Here is a 20,549-nt window from a genome sequence, read left to right as displayed (position 1 = left end):
TCACACTTGACTTCCTCCCAGTTTTGATAAGCCCACTTCGTGTGATGAGTAATGCTCCTCACCTCTTCTACACATTTACTCCTTCTGGCCCCAGGTAACTCAAGTCTAGTTTCAAATTTATGCTTAGTTAAACATTATTTATATCAGACTGTGATGGAACAGTGTTCGCTCACATCAACTACCACAGGAATACAGTTAATCACATATGTCCACGTTGACAGAAGTGGGCTTGAATTTTTTTCCAGCCATTTATCTTTCATTTGCTAAAAGCACTGTTTCTTCCCAAGGACAGTCCCCTATCTCCATTATTATAGCCTGGCTTTTGCTACATCCCTTATCATAGCAGCCGAGTTCTTCCTTCACCGTTTAGCTAGCATGGCCATCAGACCTCTCAGTTTTGCGCACATGCTTAATCTTCTCCGTGGAAATTCTAACTCTATGCAGGAAGGGTTTTGCCATCATTAGTTTTTATTCTGTTTCATTTCCGCCATTCATGTTTTGCAGGGTGCGGAGAACAAGCCTTCATGAATTTTCAGGAAAACACTATTTGTTAGCATATTTTCCAAGAAAATCGACTATGCTTTATGCCTTATGAATTCAGTGATAAATGGGGTAGCAGTGGATGAATCACAGCATTGGAAAAGTCAAGCAGACATCACAATAGATGGTATCCTATAGAAAGCATTCCGGCTGCATCCTGCTGCGACCATCAGTGAATCCGCTCAGAAACCCAGCGCTGGTAAGCTTGAATGCGTATCAGAGTATTTCAAAAGTCAACAGCAAGCTACAGTCTGGTGAACACAGACACTTTGAATTCATCTACGGTGACACAAAATGGAGAGAAGCGAGTTACCAATCTCATCACAACCAGCAGCATTTTCCCTGCTCTCTCAGTGCCTGTATCTTATTCCCCTTGTTTTAACAACTTTTCATTTTTATAACTGCTCTGCACAAGAGGATCAATTTTTAAAAACGACTGCAGGAAAAAAGCTCAATGACTTCTTGGGTTTATGAAGGGTTTATTTACTCTACAGTCTGTGTAGATTTACCCAAACTAGTCCCTGCTTGAGCAAACGAGCACGGTGATGGCGGCACAAACTCTGCTGGTCAAGCATCCCCACACTGTCAGGTTTCTCTGACAGGTTCGCAGCCCGCGCCGAGTGCCACTGCTGCCACGATGACACCGCTCAGCTCAAAGCCAGCCCAGCTGATCCACACGCCCTGCGGTCACAGCCCGACGCGATCCCCTGGGCAAAGCTTTTAGAGCATTTAATACATCTAAGCTTAAACAACGCATCTGTCAAACTTGTCAGCGTACACACACGCTTCCACCACTCCTTTATTTCACCAGTCTGTCCTACCTCATTAACTGGGAGGCTGCACGTTCAACAGCAGGTATTTTAAGCAGGCACACAGAGGAGTCTCCTTCAGCCCGTACCGACACCTCCAGCACAGCCATCTATGCCCTTCCACAGTATTTTAAAGCAAGTCCCCCAAAACAGCCAAGTCACTTAATTCTTCCTGACCAAGGCAACACTGAAAATATGAATGAGACTTCGTGTTTACACAGGAATGCTTCTGCCAGACTTTTCCACACCACCACATCTCATCATTTGTATGATATAACCACAAAATCCAGGACAGGATTAAACTACTTCATGTGGCAGTTACACTTGACAGTGAGTTTTACAGTTTGTCTTGCCTTGTGAGAAAAACCAACATTTAAATTGAGGATAGTGTCAGCTTTAGTAAGCCATCAGAAATCTGTTGTTCTGATCAAATAACAATACTTCAGATTGACAGACATTTAGGGAGAGATTTTGACATGCATTTCACCCTACAGGAGACCACTTACACAATTTATTACTCCGAACACCACTAGTATAAATGTTTTCTTACAATGTAAACATTTGCTAAACCCAGACAACGAACTCAGTACTGATTTTCTTTCAAGATTAATTTAATTGCTGACTCATTTTCAGTGGGAGGGAAAAAAAATCCCTTTGACTCCTTATGTTTATCACATCACCTACAGATTTATTAAAGGCTGTCCTCTTTTGAGAAAAAGAGCGAATAAAGTATGACTCAGCTCTCAGAAAAAAAAACAACACAAAACAACCCTACTGCATTGTTCTCTTTGATAAAGTAATTTAACATATAAACCAAAACCATTCCATTAATTTAAAAATTCCCCCAGATACCACTATTCTGAGATCTCGTGCTGTTTTACCATTTGTTGTAGGGACAACACTGAGGTATAGATTTGAGAGTATCCAGGCTACAGACCACCCCAAATACTCTGGTTCCCAGTTTCTGAGCAGAAAAAAAACCCAAATTAACGATGACCTAAAATTTCAAAGGAAGGTAACAAAAGTGAAATATTCAACTGGAGAGATAAGTACATAGAAAACGATGCAGAGAAAAACAAAAAGAAGGCATTGTTTGTGAAATTTATATAGGCAATGGCTTCTCTAGTTTGCCGTTGTTACTGGTATGAGGAGACTGCCACTTAAAGCAAATCCGCCTCTTTGTGGACATTTTCAAAAGCTGACATAGTCAATAACAGCGCGCAAAGTCGCTTCCACGTGTGCAGCTACCAGACTGCACTACCGTACTTGTACGGGTACCAGGAAAGCTTCAGAAATAGCAGTAATTCCTACGTAACCCCGGAGCCCTGAATGTGAACAAGCACCACAAAAGGGAGTTAACACCAGACTTCTTTCCCCCTGTGGTTCCCTATCCCTTCCTACGTAATTTGGCCACCCAAATTGGTACACAGAGAATAAACTGAGGAAGAGAACAGGTGAAGACTTACTTTCAAGGAATAGTAACTTAAAAGTCCTAGTTGTTAGAAAAGCAGGTTGCAGGCATGAAAACATGGTGCCTTAGAGTAACCACTTAAAGGGTATAAATCTTAATAAAAGGCCTGGAAAATACAGTTGCCAGATGTATTTACAGAGACACTGTGGTGATAAACATAGTATAATAAATAATAAAAGATGATTACCATCTTTATTTGATATAATAAAAGATGATTACCATCTTTATTTGATAAGGAAAAGGATACACTTCCTATCATTTAGAGTAAGGTTTCTATAGCAATTTAATAGTTGCCCTGAGAACAATAGACTACCACTCCCCCAAGCCTCTATAATCTATTTCTTGACAGAAAACATTGCCATCATTCTATATATTCATATTTTTTGCTACCACTTGTCAACCAAATGAATTCCTCAATAATTAAAGAGGAAGAAAATCCTCCTCCAGCATGAAATTTTTAAAAAAAATTAATATGCCTGGGGTAAAAGCAACATAGAACTTGAAGATTTTACTAAGCCTGCAGTTATGATCATTTAAGTCAACTTAAGCACTGGTGGCCATCTGAAAGGATAACAACACTCTCACATGTGCCTTTCATCCCCACCATGCTACAAGAGCCTTTGAGGCTGCACAGTGATGGGATCAGAGAAGTGATAAAAGCAAAAAGTCGGGGGGTGGGAGGGGAAGGAGACAAACCAATTTTCAACCAAACCAGATCCCTGATCACGCTCTTCACTTGGCTGAGCATATACCAGAACTAGCACAAACATGACAGCAAGGATGTAGGCTGGTTTAAAGTGTGAAAAAAAGTCTGAACTATACCCTTGGACACTCATATTGCTACTGTGTGGTCTCCACCCTTTCCTTTTTACCAGCTCTCATGCTCATCAGGTCCTTCACTAAATCAGTTAAACTCATTAATCCAGCAGTGAGTAGTTCTCAGCTGGGTGACTGAGCTGAACTGGTTCAGCGACGGGTCCAATGCACACAGCTGCCACAAAGGAAATGATGGGAACACAATTGTGGGAGAAGGAAGAAGAGAGCAGGATCACTCCTTTCAGTGACAGTGACCTCCTAGACGGGCTTAGCTCCAACATGAAACCATAGCATATGGGTACAGTTTGATAATGAGTTTAAACCTAAGTGCCCGTTGCTTGCCAAAAGAAATAGCCTGGCCCTCCTTCTGTCCTGCACTCTCCCTTGTGGCAACCGATCGGTGTAGTCATGCAGCAGAACTTACTTTTTAAGACTTGATGACTGTCGTTTGTAAGTGATAAATTACTTTTCTCAAACCCTGATTTCCATTCAGACTCTCCAGGGGAAGCTTACAGACATAATCTGTATCAGAAAGCAAATTCTAAAGCTTGGATTTCCCATCAGTGTTTGTATATACATGGTTTGAACAAATGCAACTGAAAGGGTGTCTCCAGTTTAGTTGCATTTAGACTGGTACAACACCTAGAGCTACAGACAAAAATCAATCAGAAAACACTTGTATTATTCTAGAATAATGTTAGGCTCACATTTACTCTTACGTGAAAGCAAATATGCTAGTACAAAATTGCAGTTGGATTAGACCCTATAATGTGCCATTACGACCCCTCCTGGTGTATCATCAGGTAAATGCACACCTCAGTGCCTCAAACACACAAAACCTTTGTAACATCAGGAGTTTCTACACCATTTAGAGACGTAGCACCTTTATCTCTAGTTTCATCTACAACTCAAACAGAAGCTGTGAAGACCAGACAGACAGCTATAATACGTTCACAGCTAGAAGCATCAGTTAAGCACAGAATCTGGAGTTTGGCTAATTGTCTTCCCATTAAATTAGCACACATCTCTAGATACAGCACAAGGAAGAAGATCTAAACAGACATTGCAAGCTGACAATTAAGAAAATCTTACTTGAAATCAATCTTTAAAAGAAAACTTAAAAGATGTAGCATATGACAAAGATGTCAGCTTGTCAGATGATTTGAACTAATAGAGCCCAATTTATGCTTCATATTTCACCAAAATAAACCAAGTAGCACCACAGTCAAATCGTATCACAGTGATTTTGGCAGAGGTTACTGTTAATGTACGATGAATGTGCTAATTCCTGTGTCTGAAGTCAATGGGAGTCTAATACGAACTTCAGAAGGCCTCAGGAAATACAATTTTCTTAAAGGGTACCAGAAATGAAAATTTACAGTGGATGGTTAACATAATTATTGCTTGAGCAATAACTTCTAGCAGTCATCTGTATTTCTTCCTATATAGATTAAGCCAATGACACTGAAAATACTGTCTTGTATCCGAGTTACTCTTTGCAAGTTACTGTATTTTTTTTTTAAAGCAACCAACCATAGTTCTAGTCTAATCATTTTCTATAGCACTGATGTAGTACAGATTAAAAAATAACACAAAAGTCACTGCTGATGGCAAGAATTTAAGGGTAAAACACGCATGCCGATACAAAAAGCTACCCTGCCGAGGCAGGGTGTGGTGGGTAAGCATTGACACACGCACACACTGTGACAAAAACGTCAAGAGCTCTTTCGCCTTTCCTCCTGCACACTCCTCTCTTCTGTTGCCGTTCAAATCGCGTTTACAGCCTTGTTGCAGTTATCTGCAAGTTAAAAACGTGTATCCACAAAAGATGCATCAAAACCCCTACAGTCTATTCAGGCCACTTTCTTAAAAGGCATGGGCAACACCACTATAACCAACGAAGCTGGCTTGGTTTGAGCCTCAGTTAACCCTTTTCTCTCACCTACGGGCCATGTTCCCTGGAGCACTACACAGTTAATGCTTCTGTTGTCTTTCAATTATTGATTCTGATTCACTTTGCCATGTATAACTTCTACCTGTTATCGCATTTTTGCTCCATAGTTTTACTAAAAAACATTTTCAGAAACCACAAAATATAACAAGAAGATAATATTAACAAAAAATTCCCACCTGAATTTAAATTTCTTCTGTGTGACTCACTACAGCAAGGCAAGGCTTTTTTGCTTATTAAGTAACTAAATCAGGCTTTTATTTTAAGATGTTAGTTATTTTTCAGTTCTTAACGCTGCCAGACACACAAGACAAGACAGGGTTCTCAACCACACACAGAACAAAAGGAGCAAATCGCAGCAGTGTGGGTTTCCTGCCCTCCTCTTTACTGATACCAACTTTCAGAACTGCTCTGACAGCCAAAAGATGGAACTCTCATGTTTTTCTGCCTTGCTAAGAGGCATAAGTTAACTTCCAGCAATTAATTTTCACAATCTGTGAGGCACATAACTGTTCTGGTTTACAAATAAAGATACCGAGGTATTAAAGAACTAGATGTCAGCCAACCTCGCGATAAACAGGTAACTAAGCTCATTGCCTGCAAAATCACAGAACCATAGAATGGTTGGGGCTGGAAGAGATCTTAAAGATCATCTGGTTCCAACCCCCCTGCCATGGGCAGGGAAACCCTCCACTACACCAGGTTGCCCAAAGCCTCATCCAATCTGGCCTTGAACACTTCCAGGGATGGGGCAGCCACAGCTTCTCTGGGCAACCTGTGCCAGTGTCTCACCACCCTCTGAGGGAAGAAAATCCTATAACCTGTTCTGAGAAAACACTCTGAACCTGAAGATGTATAAGGTAGGGCTGAAAAGCAGGCAAGTACTTGCTCTGTACCAAGAGCAAAGCATGACAAGAGCTTCCCTTTTCAGTAAAAGAAATTGGAGAGATCTTAAAAAAAGAAAAAGTTCTTAAAAAACCTGCAAACAAGCTGAGATTCAACACAGCTAGGGAGAAGTGCTGTTTGGAAAGGAAAAGAGAAGACGTTTTTCACAGAGGAAGTCTGTACGGTCATACGATTTTCTCTAGAAGAAAACGGAGGCATGGAAGAACCGGAGAGGGACGGTGTGCCAACTGCAGCGCGGGGCGAGCGAAGCGCGGGGCCACGGGCAAGGGCCACGGAGCACCCTGGGACTGGAGGCTGCAAAAGGCCTGGGAGAGGGGAAGCAGTATTTAAAGAAGATGAGGTGATGGCTGGGAAGGAGAACTGAGGAGGCCAGAGGATCAGCTGGACAGCAGCAGTTGCCTCAGACAAGGTCAAATGACCGGGGGCTTGACCGGAGAGGAAAGATCTGTGGCCAAAGGTCAAGTAAGGCCACGCTTCTGCCACTAACTGTGTGGATGCAGAAAGTGCCCTGAAGATGAAAACATGTGAACTCAAAAGCTTTTATATTTCCTCTTTGTTGTATTTGGAGGAGCCAGGCCAGGGAAGACAAGCACAGGATGGGGACAGGAAGGAGAAGCACGAGTCGGCGGAACGCTAGCAGGAGTGTGGCTGAGAGAAGCAGACATGAATGGAAAAAAACAAACAAACAAAAGAAACGCAGCAATTCCTCGTCACATTAGCAGTAGGGCTGCAGTTCTGCATTCTTCAGGTACCAAATGCTGCTAATAAAGCAACAAGACAACTCAGAAGTTTTCTCAAGCACCAGGTATATTTCAGTGAAGAGCTAAAAAGCAACGTTGTTCTTTCTGGAACACAGAGACCTATGAACTAAGGGTACACTACTCACTTGTCCCTCCTATTTATATAAAGATATCAAATGATTTAAATTTTTCCAGAGATAATTCATCATCATGCTTAACTGACTCTACCATGACTAAAATCACACAATGCTTCCCCTATTTATAGAATAACTTGCAGTGGCTCGTACCCTTCACTCAGACACCACCATCGGATACTAGAAGCAATTCCGCAGGTAAAGACTACGAACCACTCAGGAGCACCAGACCTTCGGAGCGAAAGGTGTTCCTCTTCCACACACACACACCATGGCAGTTACAGCTAGTCATCTTTTGTCCAGCCTTGCTGGCAGAGACTGCTCAGGAGTCTGCTTAGTAAGTGCTGCTTATCAATGCTACCAGTTCTTATCTTGGAAGACTTCAGTCAGAGTAAAGCATAATCATGCTTTTGCTTTTTTTTTTAAAAAAAAAAAAAACTACATGCTTTTATTAAAAAAAAAATAAAAAATATTATAAAACACCTAAGTGTAATATAGAAAACTTCACATGTTAGAAGCCTTTTTTAATAAAGTGCCTGGAGTGAAAGCCCAGGAAATCTGCCATTCAACCATCACATGTTATGAAGCCTATGGGATTTGGTCCACTCCCATGCTGAGAGACATTGTTTGTTTTAGCTTCTTAAAAGTTTTAAAACAAAATTCCTTCTTCGATCACTTTCAAGGGAGTGCACACAAACTAGTTCCACAGTGGGAATCCTCTCCACCCACAAAGGGCTATGGGAAAGCTATTAAGCATCTTAAGGCACCAGGACAGAAAGGGAAGAAAACATTCATTAAGGCCATCTTCTCTGTGATGATGCTGAAGTGGCCAAGAAGCAATACAAACGGGCAAAGAATTTCTATTTTCCAGTGTTCAAAATGCAAGAGAGAGTCAGTCCACTTGTTGAAGTATACTCATTGTGCCTTCAGGCGAGTCAACAGCTAATTATAAAGAACAGGGTCATGGTATTTTTCAAAATTGAGAGAGAGATTTGGGACTTGGCTTCAGCAGGAAAACAGACACCCTGAACATGCATATTTTCACCTCTGAGCAAACTGACCTGCTGAGTGGATCAAAACTCCCTTAGAAATTCTAAAAGATGGAAACATGTACGTTCAGGCATCTGTTCTGCTTTTGAATCTAAATCCCAGATTTGTCCACTGAACCGACACAGAAAAACATACAGCTTAAGAAAAAGTGTGAATGTTTGTGCTTTTTAATTAAAAATATATTTGTTTAATAATATTAGTAACTATTAAACTATAATAAAACAAAGACCAAGCAAAATGAAAGTGAGTGTTGGCTCTTGGAAAGTACCAACAATTTTGAAGTTACTCCCCCAGAGAAAAAGAGTTTAACATTTGACAGTTACATCAACAACTTCAGCGCTCAAAACCTACCAACCACACCTAGCTTTTGAGATGAGTAATAACATTTTTAGATACTTCAATTTAATGTAAAAGTGATACTTCTATGGAAAACAACTAGAACTGTAAAAGCGTCTAAGGATTAAGTTTTGTTGTTAATTTTCTTCGTGACATCCCAGGCCCCTGTGCCAGGAACACTCGGCCTCTGGGACACTGGGAAGCACAGTGACAGCAAGTCTCAGCTCTTGTCAGGATCCCGGGTTATGGCCGCAGAGAAACAAGGCAGCTCACGGTGCTGCTACTGGCATGAAACTCAGTATGGCAACATCCTCCCACCTCCTGTACACCGCCGAGCAGCCCTCTCCACTGAGAGCTGACATAATCCCTGACCACAACAAAAGGGACACCATTTTTACTGGCCTAAGTACACGAATAAGAACAAGTTACTCCAACACTGTACTAATTCCTTCTGCTGGCAAATTCTTACTAAAATCTTTGATAGATTGTGCCATTAACAGTTTCGTTTATCACAGAATAATATCAACAAATATGGTATTTATCAGTTTGACTGTACTAATGGTTTAAGTTTACTAGTATAGTAAGAAGAGTTTAATTATTTGCATATAACTGTAATTAATTTCAGTCTTCAGGAATTAGTGTTTTGTGTGACTGCAGTTTCTTCATCGAAGAATTTTCCAGATATGAGAAGGGAAGTATAACTAAAGTCTGAGCATTCTGATAGGGAAAAACTATGCCAAAATATTTTGTTTGGTAACCTTATTTTCAGAGATGGCAAACATCCAGATCTGAATTAAACCCAGGAAGGCTGAGAGCACATCACCTTCAAAAATAAAAATATTTTGAAAAATCACTGAATAACTGTTAGAGATTGGAAGGAACCTCAAAGGATCACCTAGTCCAATCCCCCTGCCGGAGCAGGACCACCTAGATCAGATCACACAAGAACGCATCCCGGCGGGTTTTGAACATCTCCAGAGAAGGAGACTCCACAACCTCTCTGGGCAGCCTGTTCCAGTGTTTTGTTACCCTTACTGGGAAGAAGTTCTTCCTCCTGTTTAAGCGGAACCTCTGATGTTCCAGCTTATAGCCATTTCCCCTTGTCCTGTGATTGGATGCCACTGAGAAGAGGCTGGCTCCATCCTCATGGCAGTCACCCTTTACATATTTATAAACGTTAATGAGGTCCCCCCTCAGTCTCCTCTTCTCCAAGCTAAAGAGACCCAGCTCCCTCAGCCTTTCCTCAGAAGGGAGATGCTCCACTCCCTTCATCATCCTCGTGGCCCTGCACTGGACTCTCTCCAGCAGTTCCTTGTCCTTCTTGAACTGAGAGGCCCAGAACTGGACACAATATTCCAGATGCGGCCTCACCAGGGCAGAGTAGAGGGCGAGGAGAACCTCTCTCAACCTACTCACCACACCCCTTCTAATACAGCCCAGGATGCCACTGGCCTTCTTGGCCACAAGGGCACATTGCTGGCTCATGGTCATCCTGCTGTCCACCAGGACCCCCACGTCCCTTTCCCTGTGCTGCTCCCCAACAGTTCACTCCCCAACTGGTACTGATACATGGGGTTGTTCTTACCCAAATTCAAGACTCTACCCTTGCCCTTGTTGTATTTCATTATTCTCCCCACCCAACTCTCCAGCCTGCCCAGGTCTCTCTGAATGGCAGCACAGCCTTCTGGTGTGTCAGCCACTCCTCCCAGTTTAGTGTCATCAGCAAACTTGCTGACCGTGCACTCTATTCCGTCATGCAAATCATCGATGAATATGTTGAACAATACTGGTCCCAGTACTGACCCTTGAGGGACTGCACTGGATACAGGCCTCCAACTGGACTCTGTCCCATTGACCACTACTCTGGCTTCTATCCTTCAGCCAGTTCACAATCCACCTCACTAACCGATCATCCAGAGCACACTTCCTCAGGCACTACTGTTCCAGTCACACAATTGCAATTAAAATCTCAACTAAACCCTACCTTGACTGGGATCAATCAGAAGCACACACCTACTTGCACCACAGGCTGACATCATTAGCTAACAGCCCACAAAGCCACACCAGCAGCCAAAGGACTCTGCACTGAGCCTTTTGCGACTGGTATTGTATGGAAACACAAAAGAATTAGAGGGATATTAACACCTGTACTGACCCAAGTACAAAAGCGAGGTAGGATCTGACGTCCACTCTTTTCCTATTTCTTTGTGCTATTCTTTCCCCTCTTCTTGGGCCCATTTTCATTTCAGTATGGGCATTGGAATAGAATATACATCCTATATTTTATTCCTCCCATGTTGTTCCATATATGTTCCATATATGTTATTTCTACTACAGTAGAAATAGCAGTTCTTTTATACTTGTTTTCAACAAAAAAATCTCAGCTGATGGGTCTTGCACAAGTAAAGAATGCATAAGGTATTTATAATCAATACAAGCAATTATAAAAAGCCATTATTTTTCCTTCGGGGAACATACTAATCCAATTCTACTTTGTCACATGCAATCTTAAATCAGAGGTTACACTACTCCTTTAAGCAATAAATTCAGTGCAGACAACTAAAACCAGATAATAATTCCTTTCTTCAATATTTTCTCCACATTAAAACATAATAGAGAAGTTTCAAGGCACACTTTTGGCAAGTTACTTAAAAATAAAACCAACACACAAGACCAATACTATAGTAGTCAAAGTGGATTAAAAACCCAACTAGTCCTACTAGTCCAAAGGAGGATGAGAGAGAGGAGCCATTTTAGAAACTGTAATTCTTCAGTGCAAGAACACAGCAACTACTTTGAGAATCCATCCAACCTGCAGCCAGTTCCCCTGCCATGGGCCTTACTTACAGCATCCTCATCTTCCCACAGCTAGAGAGCATGAGAAAGACAACAATTCGTACCTCCTACAAGAAAGGCTTCACCAACCTACCAAATTGCTAAATTTCACTTGCGCCTTTTTGCCTTCTTTTTAAATAACAAAATAAAAAAGTAAAATCCATCTGACTTGTAACTTCTAATATACTACTAAGATACAACTACCTTTCCTGGCCAAGAGGCAGCAAACATTTGTACAACGCACAGTTCCACTGCACACCTGCAGTCGGATAGTCCACAAGAGCCAAGAAGAAAATGTGTTGGAAGTTGTTCTGTAGCTCTCAGAAGAAAAGGCTAAAGAACAATAAACAATGGTTATCCACCAAAAAGTACACAAGAGCAACCCATACCAACACCGATCTTACAAGCACGACAGCAAATAAATTCACCTTCCCCTTAGCCCTCTACAAAGACAAGCATGCAATTATTGACCTTGATGTAGGAAAAAAACCCACAATCTAAGCACCTTCATCATTAAAACTTTGAAAATGTAGACCGAAATACTGAAATCCCTGAGGATAAGCACTTTCTCACGTAACTCCACCAAAAAAAAAAAAGAGCCCACACAATTCCCTAGATATGCGTAATTAAGAATACATCATTGTCCTTTTCTAACAGAGTGCTTTCCCAGGGAAACTCATCTGCTCGCTGAAAAAAAAAGAGAGCTCTGACATAATCCCATGGCTGGGTAAGCACCTATTCTTCAAGATTCTGCACATCTCTCTAGCCCTTCTACTTCTACGTTATGACCAACCTCAACTTAAATTTCTTCCTCTCTGACCCTTTCTCATACATCCCATACACCAAATATCGTCCCTTCAATGCCATCCTCCAAGTTAAGTACTACTTACAGTTTTTTCTGATATGCATACAGTTCTGTATCCTATTCCAAGGTAAAAAAACACCTCCTTGTCCGTAATTCCTCCCAAAGCAGAAAGAACTAGCCTTTCCACAACAAAAACCTTCAGGGAAAGCTCATCTTCCTCCCGCACAGGTAAAGACCATCTTGAGAGAAGAGCTGTCACTCTCTTTGTCTTTGCCAGCACAGGAACGCACCGTCCACCCCAAACACCCTGACCTCGACGTCCAGAGGTGCCTTTTCACCGCACCTCGCGGCGAACGCCCCTGCCCGAGCCCTGCCCAGCGGGTACCCGCCCACTCATCCCTTCTCTCCGCTCCCGCGGTCCCCCCTTCCCGGGGCGGGGACCCCCCCCGTCCCCCCGCACGCCCGGGCCGAGCGCCCCTTTCCCGGCAGCAGCGCGTCCCGGGAAGCGCCGTCCCCCGCCCGGCCCGCGCGGGGAGCCGCCCTCGCTCCGCAGGCGGCCCGGTTACGGACCGACGGCCACCTGCGCCGCGCCCTTCGGCCTCGCACGGCCTCCCCGGCCGCGCTCCGCCAGCGCAGCGCCCGGCGGCTCCCGCGGCCGCGCCGCCACCGCCCGGGCACGGCTCCCGCGCGGCCCCGCGGGCCTCTCCGCGGCTCTCCCCTCGCGCACGTCCCCGCCGCTGCCCCGCGCACCCTGCCCCGGCCGATCCCACCTCCCCGCCGCCGTCACCACCCACCGCCGCGGCCCGGCAAGGCCGCCTCGCCCAGGCCGCTGCCCCCCGCCCCCCGGCCGGCGCGGCTCCGCAGGCGAGCCCGGCGCTGGGCAGGCCGCGGCCGCCCGGCTGCGCGGAGCGAGGCCGCCTCCCCCTTTACCGTCCGTCGGGGGGCTCGGGCCGGGCTGGGCCATGGCTCCGGCGGGCGGGCGGCGCCGCCGCGGCCTCCTCCGCCTCCAGCCGCAGCGTCGGAGCGGGAACCGCTACGCCAGGGGGCCCCGGCGAGAGACGGGAGCTGCCGGCCTGGGCCTCCGCCTCCTCCGCCTCATCCTGACAGCGGCCGCCACCGGCGGCAGGAGGCGGAGCGCCGCGCAGGCGCCCACGGTGAGACCACGGGACCGGCTGCCGCCACCGGGGCTGGGCGGGCCGGGGCCGCGCTGGCGGCGGGGGCGGGCGCAGGGCGGCTGCCAGAGGGCCGGCTGCCGCCGCCCGGCCCCGGCCGAGGCGCTTTGTCACCCAGCGGCCGAGAGGGGAGGCAGAGCCAGCCCCGGCCCCCGGGGCGGCGGCGCCGAGGCCTACGCCCGTGACGGGCAGGGCCGGGGCGGTGGCGGCCGGGCGGGCGGAGGGGCTGAAGGCGCCCGGCGGCGTTCCCGGCGCCCCGGAGCCGCCTCGGTGCGCAGCTGAGGGCCGAGCCGCCGCCTGCCCCGTCCGCACGGCCCGTGCCCTCGGCTGGTGCCCGGGCCGCGGAGACAGCGCCGGGTCTGCCCGCCGTTCGGCGAGTCTCAAGCCATGGGTGGCACGTACCGCTCGGGGTCGGGGTCGGTGGCCCCGGCGCAGCGCCGTGCTGCCGCGCAGGGCACGGTGCGCCTGGCACCGCGGCGGCCGGCGGGCGGACCCTGCCCGGCCACAGCAGCTCTTCCCCGCGGTGCATCGGCCCGTGCTGGGGGAGGGTGTTAGTCCTTCCACCTAACTGGGAGATCATGGCTAAGCGCCAGGTTTTTACCATTACAAAAGTAGATTTACATCTTTTGAGTGCATGTAAAATCACGGAAAGCAGAGCTGGAGTGGACAGTAAGATGCCAAGTCCTATCAAGGGCAGGATCTGTCGCGGGTCGCCTTTCTGATGGCTGGCATACCCTCAGCATCGGGCGTTTTCAAGCAGGGTCTCATTTGTTGACACAGTTTTTCAGGCCTTGATGTCAAAATATGTGGAATGGCAAGACATGAGATTCTGCATTTCATATTAAATTTTCGCTCACTTAAACCAAATACAAACTCGAAATAGGGAGTCTTCAAAAATTATTCCTTTACGTTTTGCCTATTTCGATCAGTTGAGGTAAATCTTCTCAGTAAAAAGCAGGCTTAAACTAAAGACTTAACTTCTCGGTGTTCCAAACTTGAGGGACGTGGAGCTTTCTTTTCGTAGGTATTTGGAGAACCCAGAGCTGCCAATTGCTCACATAATTCTTAGTGACAAAGACTAAGTATCTATCACTTGAGCTACATTTCCGAATTTCTTAGCTCCTGCTTAGGCTCTTTTAGAAGTGGCTGGATATTACACGCATTCATCACACAAATCCTTTTGAAAATCTAGTCCTAACTGTGGGGACTGAGCTCTTGGAACTCTGTCCTTGTGTGTCTTCATAAGGGTACCCCAAACCACATGTATTAACAGCTACTTTCATCTTGTCAAGACAAAACTAACATGTTTTAATCGATCCAAGATCAAACCGTTGTGCATTACTCCTGCCGCAAACAGAAAGTGAGATAATATCAAGCTTGATATCTGTCATACCTACAAGCATTTACGAAGGGACGAATATCACATCCCTTTCATCTCTTCCATAGCCAAAATATTGACTATTGGAATTGAAACATTTCAAAATCCGTATCAGAACTCCTGAGCGTATGTATGAAATGGGTTTTATACAGTAGTTTGAAGAATAGAAAAACTCTCAAGGGGCTCGTACAATTTTGTCCCGTCTTGTTCTCCAATCTAAAGCTGTACTAACTTTATAGGTATGGTTCTTACCTACATGGAGCTACTGGAGCGAGTCCAGAGGAGGGCCACAAAGATGATCCGAGGGCTGGAGCACCTCTGCTATGAAGACAGGCTGAGAGAGTTGGGGCTCTTCAGCCTGGAGAAGAGAAGGCTCCGGGGTGATCTTATAGCAGCTTTCCAGTACCTAAAGGGGCTACAGGAAAGCTGGAGAGGGACTTTTACAAGGGTGTGTAGTGATAGGACAAGGGGCAATGGCTTTAAAACTGAAAGAGGGCAGATTTAGATTAGATAGAAGGAAGAAATTTTTTACGTTGAGGGTGGTGAGGCACTGGAACAGGTTGCCCAGAGAAGTTGTGGCTGCCCCATCCCTGGAAGTGTTCAAGGCCAGGTTGGATGAGGCTTTGGACAACCTGGTGTAGTGGAGGGTTTCCCTGCCCATGGCAGGGGGGTTGGAACTAGGTGATCTTTGAGGTCCCTTCCAACTCTCACCATTCTATGATTCTATAATCTTGCCTTCTTTTTCTGGACAGTAATTGCATTGACAGATGCAAAGGTTTATGTAGGATATAGTCACAAAGTCTTGGAACCTGGTACAGTTGGGTAACTTCCTCTGTGGCTCCCGTTTAATTCTAATCACTTCTAGTTCTTACAGCCTTGATCTCAAAGGGTTTCCCAACATGACTCAGCTAAACCTTAAAAGAGCAAAGTTTAACAGTGGTTTGTGGCCATAGAAACAGGTCTATTGCGGTGGCAGAACCAGGAGAGACCAAAAGTCCTGAATTCTGATCCCCATGCCGTAAATGTTAGACAGCGCAGTATTAATGAATCGGTGAGACATGGGTCAGAGGTAGACAGCTGCAGGTGGGCAGAGACTATTTCTGGAATAAGCTTCTCCAGAAATAATAACACTTCTAGAATCCCATGCATTTTTATCAAATATATTTGGCCTAAAAGTCTAACATGAGCGTTTTCAGCATCAGTACCACAAGCAGCAGATGTAAGTTAATGGAAGATGCATCTTCCCGGAGAGTGTGTGCTGCATTAGTACAAGCTGGAGTAGCTGTCACCTTGCACTCTGCCTGAAATTTAATCTTGCAGGTTCACTGAAAAAAGCTAAGTTTGCAGCTTTTGTTTAAATAGTAACACACAATGACAAGCAGTGAGTGTGTACACTCAGTGGTTGTTTGGAGACCAGGAGTAAACTGAGGGGGACTGTGGTTGTTTGGTTGCAAGGAGCATAATGAAGTAATTTACCTAACACATCTAGGAGAGAAGAAGTATTTTCGTTGTGCCTGAGGAAAATAAACAAGTAGCAAAAGAACTAATTAAATCTGTTTTCCTAATAGATCTGCCTTGTGGTTGACTGACTTCAGTGCTTATGAATGCTCAAGTTCCAAATGAAACTTCTCCTACTTTTTTAGAAAGATTTTTCTTTGTGTGGCTTTGCTTTTGACTTTTTTTTCTTCCCCTTTAATTGGAGCACTTTAACTTCAACTGAAGCAACTGTTTTCATTAGGCTTTGAAGAACATAATGATCACTGTCTTTGTCTGTGAAGCTAGTCCCAGATCCTAGGTCTGGTTGAGTTACCCTGGCTACGTCCCAACTCCATGTCAGGACAAGACCCAATTACATATGTTGTAGTAGCACTTGCAGCAAAGTACACGGCTTTGGAGGAAGTCACAGCACACTCCAGCAAGCCCCTGGATATGGATGATCAGAGGGCCAGAGCTGTGATCAAACCAATGAAGAATATGATCACAAACCCGTGTATTCATAGGAAGTGAGGCTAATAAAATACGGAGCTAATTCCTTTAGTTTTGAATGGTACAAGATACTATTGTTTTATACCACAACTAAGCTGATTCTACAAAAAAAAAAAACAGAGTCTTTAAAAAGATAAACTAAAGTTCTGGATTTGCAAGGCCAAGTCTACATCTGATGTGAATTCAGTGGAAACAGTCTGATGTGTGGGAAATGAGAAGCTGGTCTGTAGCACAGAATCGAAATGGAGATCAAAAAGACCCTCTGAAGTGTGCTGTTTCCCATTTGTGTTGCTTTACTGGCCTACTGTCCACAAAGAAGTTTGATTCCATTGTGCCCGGTGTGGTAGGAGCATGCAGTGAATTACAGGCCCTGCTCCCCGGTGTAGTTCATCTCATAAACCACCCACTGTTTAATTCAATTCATCCAAGAAAACTGAGTACCGGGGTAGATTTGGGAAGCAGCTTTGTGCGTTGCCAAGACTAGGCTCCGCTGCACTCGTAGAGGGAGAAAATTGCAGAACTGAGGACCCTCTGCCTGAGCAAGTAGGAAAACTAATTTCAAGAGCAACAGCTCGTCTGTCCCAGATGACTCTAACTGTAGCTGTTACACAACGAGGATTTTGGTAACAGTCTCCTTCACCGGACAAATCATGAAATGACATTGTCTTTAGATGAATGCAACAGGAACAGTTTGAATGTGGAGAGTAAACTTATGACCAGAAAAAATGGTGTGTTCTGAACTCCAGGTGAAGCGCAGAAAAAGCGAAGTTGCACGCATCTTTAGGGAGGGACTCAGCGGCTCATGGCAGCAAGCCTTGGGTTCACTCAAAAGGCAAGTTACAGACTTGTCCTGCTAGTGAGAGAGAAAAGGAAAACAAGAATTTATTGCTTGCACTTTATATATTTCTGTGTTTGCCAGAGTTTCTCTACTGTTTTTGTCAGTTTCTCTACTGTTTTTGTTCAGTTTCCTAATGTTTAAACTTTTATTTTCCTTTTGTTGAGATTGATGGTTCATTAACATTAAATATTGGTTCTGCAGATATGAGTGTTTGTAGGCTTTGGTCCTTTCTTTTTAATGCAAAGCTTTTGGAGAAAATTTACATTCATCTAAGTATTACCATAAAGAGGTTGGTTAAAAATCCCAAACCAGTCATGCTCTTTGCTTCAAAAGTTATCCTGGAATGCAAGGAATTCAGTCTGAAACAATTACATTATTTGCAATGGTAACTTCTTAGCGAACCCTGGAATAGTTTATGTGGTTAAAAACCTTTCAAGAGCAATTGAAAAATTATGTTATCCCGTCTGTTGCTTAAAGGATTCCATGAGGTTCAGTCCTTTGAATATATGGGAAGCAAATGAAGCCAAAAATGAAAATTTGGCAGGCAAAAATCGAAGTGCTTGCATTGGCCCTAAATCCAGATATATGCACATTAATGATCTCATTTGAAAGATGTCTATATTAAGATTTGAAAGCTCTCTGAGTTCCCAAGGGGCGAGCTCATTGGGTATTGTGATGTACCATGAAACTAAACAATTTTTCTTACTGCAAAATAACCAAGGAACCAGAAACTCATTCCTTATGCATAACAAAGGACACATTAAGAGCATAGTCTTTTGGATACTCTTGCTCAGCAATACTTCATGAGAATTGTCGTCGCAGGGAGGCATAAAACACTGCTTTGTACTTGCACACTTCTTCATTGGAAGATCTAAAAATATGCCATAACCCATTCAGACTCACTGTACCAGCATTAACAAAGTTACCTGCATCTGTCCACAGACACTCAGAGAAGGATGCAGAGGGATTCGGGGTTCAGCAAATGCTCTGGCAAACCCTCCCATAGCAGTTTAAACTGCTAGTGCCCTATAGCCTGCTCTGCCTTTGTGTTAGAGATCTGTCGTAGTGAAGTGGAGAGAGCGGAGTGTCAGGCTGTGCTTAGCCTTAGCCCAAATCTGCCTTCACCAGTGGTTTCAGTGGAGATGCAGCCGGTGAAGTGTGGACACACAGTCCTTCCTGCCAGCTCTGTTGTAGCAGGACTGTATACCAGAGGAGAGCAGGCACCAGCACGGCCCATGTCAGTCACCACGCATTCATCAGACCTCACCCAGCAAAGCCCAACACGATCCAGCAGCAGGGACAGCAAGGGTAATGGGAGCCCAGAGAGAACTCTCTTGTTTTTCACTCTGTTCATGAGATTATACTTTTCTTTTAAAACCTAAAATTACAATAGGGGGTTCTGCTTTTTGAGGCTGTTTTGCATGTAAACATTGCATATAGTAGTACTTTTCAAAACAACAGACCATGTTAGCAGTAGCATCTCATGCATTCAACTTCCTAATCTTGAGAAGACCAGTTCATTAACATCAATAAGGTCAGTCACATCAGATCTGCAGGACTGGGCCATTTATCCCATTTCCTTTCTCTGAAGCATAGGCAGATCAGATATCCCATAAATTCTAATGATTGCAATGCCCACTTGCCAAGAGAAGGAGGGAGTGTTGCAAGTACCGTAAAATCCATTGTTCCCAAGTGTGTCATATTGAATGGGGTAGCCAAAAGATTTCCGCGTTAAGACTTCAACAGCAGCGTTCATTTTGGAGCGTTTTATTAATCCAACCACTGTTAACTCTCAGCATGTCCCTTTCGGAACTGTCTTTGGAGATATTTAGAAAAACATGATACCCAAGAAGACTGAGCAGTCTTTGTGTAAACAATGGACCAGGCAGCTGAAGAGTTGCAACAGGATTTCAGAGTATCACCAAATCTTTGTAAATCCTTCAGCTGAACAAGGCCACCCTTCTGAACAGTTTAATCCAGGTAGGATTGCTGGAAGCTCCAAAAGCGTAGCTCAAGGCCTTCCTCCAAGTGGGACTGTGGCAGCCAATCATTATTAGCCAGCTGGACTGAGTTAACTAATTAACTCAAGGTACCGACCCTGCCTACAAGAGGCAGGCCATTTCCTCCTGGCTGTGGAAGAGGCAATAGTGTCCTTGGTGCTGCAGCCCAGGCTGGTGAATATCAACTGGTGGCCCTGACATGATACATCTGTGAGACCCTGGAAGCCCTGACTCCCTTGCTAGAGCCTGAGCCAAAAGAGCTGGAGCTGGGAGTCTGGGTGAGAGTCCTTTGGAGAAGAAGGTAAAGCTGCAAGCCCTGATGTGGTATTTGTGGGAGGGAAGTGTGCTGGAGTTGGATGAATGGACTGGATCTCTGCTCACCTTAAAGCCTTCTTGAAAACAAAAAATTGTAAAACAAAAAGGGGGAATTATGGCAACCAATCATTATTAGCCAGCTGGACTGAGTTAACTAATTAACTCAAGGTACCGACCCTGCCTACAAGAGGCAGGCCATTTCCTCCTGGCTGTGGAAGATGTAATAGTGTCTTTGGTGCTGCAGCCCAGGCTGGTGAGCAACATGGGACTCTTCAGTGATTCCTTGGCCTTTCCTGGTGCTCTGTGTATGCCCATGTGTCCAGAGATGGACCAGCCCAAATATTTGTTAGTACAAACTTAAATCACATCCCTTAGGTCAGTGGGCAGACCCAGCTAGTCCAACTGTTTCTCATCAATGCCATCCCATCCTTATGAACCCTTTTATCTCCTGTTTTCCCTGATTCCTC

At 44.8% G+C, this 20,549-nt stretch overlaps 1 protein-coding gene across 1 annotated transcript in view; it reads right to left on the bottom strand.

Annotated features, from left to right (window-relative positions):
* RABEP1 (rabaptin, RAB GTPase binding effector protein 1) overlaps window positions 1-13,351 on the bottom strand; it is a 48,567-nt gene extending 35,216 nt beyond the window's left edge. The window contains exon 1 of the mRNA XM_086624484.1: window positions 13,324-13,351. The gene's annotated coding sequence lies outside the window, so the exon portion shown is untranslated. The remainder of the gene's footprint in view (window positions 1-13,323) is intronic.
* Between the last annotated feature and the right edge of the window lie 7,198 nt (window positions 13,352-20,549).

This window comes from Tauraco erythrolophus, chromosome 21 (genome assembly GCF_009769465.1).
Source record: "Tauraco erythrolophus isolate bTauEry1 chromosome 21, bTauEry1.pri, whole genome shotgun sequence".
NCBI lineage: Eukaryota > Metazoa > Chordata > Aves > Musophagiformes > Musophagidae > Tauraco > Tauraco erythrolophus.
The sequence above is the reverse complement of the archived record's forward strand: the minus strand, read 5'-3'. Positions and strand labels throughout refer to the sequence as shown.